The sequence below is a fragment of the Octodon degus genome, unplaced genomic scaffold (assembly GCF_000260255.1).
Source record: "Octodon degus isolate 3935 unplaced genomic scaffold, OctDeg1.0 scaffold00006, whole genome shotgun sequence".
Classification (NCBI taxonomy): Eukaryota; Metazoa; Chordata; class Mammalia; order Rodentia; family Octodontidae; genus Octodon; species Octodon degus.
In genome coordinates this window covers 29,570,922-29,574,822 of record NW_004524582.1, presented here as the reverse complement: position 1 = coordinate 29,574,822, position 3,901 = coordinate 29,570,922, and positions in this window count along the sequence as shown.

Genomic DNA, 3,901 nt, shown 5'->3' with positions numbered 1-3,901 from the left:
CTGGCAGCCACAACGGGTTCCACCTAACTTAGCCCTTGAATTCAGTGACCTACTGCCCCAGTCCAGGCCCCACTGGCCAGCACAGGGCTGTGAGAGTTCTGAGATCCAGCCTGCTGGAGACCACCCCAGGACTGTCCCCTGGGGCAGGACTAGGAAGAAATTCCCTCACCCCGCAGCAGCACAGGGTGACAGTGGGAGGGGAGGGCGTTGCTGTCTACACCAGGTTAGCGTCTTAGGATGACAAAGAATAAATCGCAGACAAAGGAGGCGGTTACAAGCAGTGTTTATTGGACATGTCAGAGGAGCAGAAGCAGCCCGCCTTCCAAAGGGGGCCTCGGAGGCCTAGCGAGTGGGCTGGTCTACATTTTGCCTGGTTTTGAGGTCTGTGCAGCCAAATGGCTCCACACAGGGGTACTGACAGCAGCAGCAGCAGCAGCAGCACACCATAACCTGCAACAGAAACACCAGTGCGACAGCAGTCACAGCAATGATAACATCTCCAGCAGCAACAGCAAAGAAGCACCAACGTGGCAGCAACAACAACCCTAACAACAACATTAACACTAACAACTGCTGCAGTAGCAACGAAGTAGCAGCACCGGCAACAACAACCACCCAGCAGTAACCCCCCGAATGAATCGGAGGCAGCACCCCATCAACAGCCACATGGCAGCTCGGAGTGGTGCTTCCAGAGGCCCTCTTTTCCCCACTTCTTACCTAGAAATGAAACAAGGAGTATTTCCCTGGACCCTCCTGTGACTGGCCTTCAAAGCCGGAGTGAGCAGAGACTGTGGATGGAGGCATACCCACCACTTGTCTTGATATCCAAGCTTTAAACTAAGCAACCCCACAGGAGTGTACACAGAGGCAAAATGGTCACCCGCAAGGCCCGCCCTGGCCCGTGCTTCTGCGGGCTATGCAAGAAGAGCTCAGACAGGTTGGATGGCTCTGGGCTCTAATCCAGGTTCTTTTGTCCCCTGAGCAACCTCGGGCAGGTCCTTTAACCCATGCTTTTCATTCTTCCCTCTCCAAGTGGGAACATATAGGTGAACCTTGTGTGGTTGCTCCGGCTCCCTGGTGTGCTGCTGAGGGACAGAGGTGCCCCCACCTCCTCCAGGTGCTAGGGCATCTTGTCAAGTCAGGCTCGCTGCATGGTGCACAGGGGGGCTGAGATCGTGCTGTCTCCTTTTCTTCTCATCTCTTGTTGAGCTGCTCTCGCCCAGCTGGGAGCTGGTGGCCATGCTGGGAGGGTGGGAGAAGCCTGCCTTTCATCCCTTAAGTTTGTCATCTTCTGTTGTTTGCTGATGCTCGGCTCTGTTTTCTCGGGAAGATAAAAAAGAAAACACATCAGAAGCAACACTCCTTCTCCAGGTGGAATCTCAGGAGAGGGCGGTCTGGGGGAGGTGGAGGGTGCCGGGCCTCTGCCCGCTGAGGGTGTGTGTCTGGGACTGTGCTCTACAGTTTGTTTCCGGGAGCGCAGACATGTGAGGTGGCCCCATGCTGACCATTCGCCTGTCACTCGGCCCGTGCACCTAGCAGCCCTGCATGTGGTGCCTCTCGAGAAGCTGCATGCTGGGAATGGCCCAGGGGTGCGCTAGGCCAGCTTCTGCAGCCAATAGCACAGAAGCCCAGACTGGGACTATGTACAGGAAGTGGCTTATTTTGGCTCATGGTTCTGGAGGTTGAAAGTCGAGAAGATGCATTTGTGGATGGTCTCTTGCTGGAGGGTCCCGAGGTGGTACAGGGTCTTGTCAGGTGGCGAGCCAGGGGTATGTGTATGTGTGTGCGTGTGCTTGTGTGCACACATGCACGCGCATACATGTATGTGTGTGCGTGCATGTGTGTGTGGTCTCTCTCCCCCTTCCTGTGAGGCTACCAGGATTGAATCAAGGGGTCTTTATTGGAACCTAATCATCTCCCCAGTCTCATCTGTGAGCACCTGTGTCACTCAGGATTTGCTAGGGGGACAAATGTAATATGATGCCTGAAGGATTTGTGACGTAGGCTGTCCATGGCTGCTTGCAGAGTCGGGTAAGAAAAAGTGTACAGGGCTGGCCGCACACCAGAGAGCTGGAGGATGTAGTCGGGAGTCGGAGGGCTGGGACTCCCTGCAGAGTCCTGTGTGAGTCCATAGTGGGAAGCTGAAGGGCCGTGGGGGGAGCCTGGCGAGGGATGTCCAAGCATAACCTGAAGAGTGAAGCTCCTCTGGAGAAGCAGAAGCAGCATCACCTTTCTTTTCCATCAGGGACACAGATCTATTGGTCGATGCCATCAACGCATAGGACACATCTTTCCTCTTTGGGAAGTCAGTCATCCAGACATGCCTAGAACCACGCTAAGCCAATAAGAAACAGATGTCAATCATGTCGCTACAGTTGGATTCAGTGTTCCCTTCTTTGTGCCTCTCAGTGGGGATTTAATGTCAACACATGGCTCCTTGGCAAATATTCTAACTGCAGCAAAAAGGAAAGAGCCTACATAGGAGATGGATGAGCCAACCCCTAGCTTTGGCCAGCAGAATTTGTCTGTGAAAGCAGGTAACTCAGCCTACCCTTGGAGTATGCTTATAGTAGCTATTTTTCTTCACTAGCTTCATGAAATTGAAGCTATATTGTTCAGTTGCCTGTTGTGTTCATAATCACTGTCTTTCCACGAGAGCAGAGTATCCCAGACGCAGAGCCTGAGCAAAGGATTCAGTGTAAGCAATCTAGTCAATAAATGCTCGGGGGCGGGGGGGCCTGAGGCAGGAGGACTGCACGTTTGAGCCCAGTGAACCAGAGATGCCTTCAGAATAATAAAAAAGGGTTGGTAATGTAGATCAGGGCAAAGGTCCTGGGATCATTTTCTGGTCCTGCAAAGAGTGGCTTCCAGAAAGTACCAATAGGGAGTAGAGGGCAGAGAAGAAGAGGCTCAGTGGATATCTGGTCTGTGGTGATGTCCCTCTCATCCCAATCTTGAGAAGTATGCAGAATAGAGATGACAGTTTGTCCCCAGGCCAGGGTCCTAGACTATTGTGCTCCTGCACTGATCGATCGGTCCCCAGTCAGGGACCAGGAGTGGGAAGGGCTGCGGGCGCGTCCCAACTCTTTCCACTCTCCAGGGGAGGCTTGGTGCCCGCAGAAGGCCTGTAAGGTCGCAGGGGACAGACCTCCTGAGCACAGCCTGCAGGGCACGTTAGTGCTCTCCTTGCCGGCTCAGGGTCTCTGCAGCGGTCCCTGCCTTGGTGTGGAGGTAGCCACAGGGGCAGAGGCTGGGTTCCAGGCCTCTCTTCATCAGCATTCTTATCACCAAGACTCAGTGACTCACACCCACGACTCGAAGAAGAGGCTCAGCCCAGTGAATGACTTCAAGGGGTTCCATCCATGGTTAGTTGGCACCAAGGTGGGAGCTCCACAGCGGAAGGGTGGGGTGGAGCCAAGCTCCGCACATCATGGTGCTGGGGACCAGGCAGGGGAGCAAGGCCAGAGGAGAAGGCATCAGGTGCCAGGCAGAGACTTCAAGGCCAGGCACCCATGACGTACCCAGAGACTCCCGCAAGTGTGCTTCACTAATCCCCTCGGTGGCTCCCGAGACAGTCAAGTTGACACAGCCGAGGGTACACACCACACTGGGACAGTGCTTTTCATAACTATAGAAACACTGCATAGACACGGCGCAGCATTCACCAGTCCTGAATTAGATGAAATGCCACAGTGCCCCCTGTGCCATCACACCACTTACAGATGAGACCCACAGCAGAAATAACATTCAACCCTCTGCTTTGACCTTTTTCTGACAGTATAGCATGTAATCTTATATGTGTGTATTTGTGTGCTTCAATAATTGTGTAGATAATTGTTTGGGAATTATCTACTTTTTACATTGAAAAATAATCTATGCTCTGTAATCCACATCCCCTCCC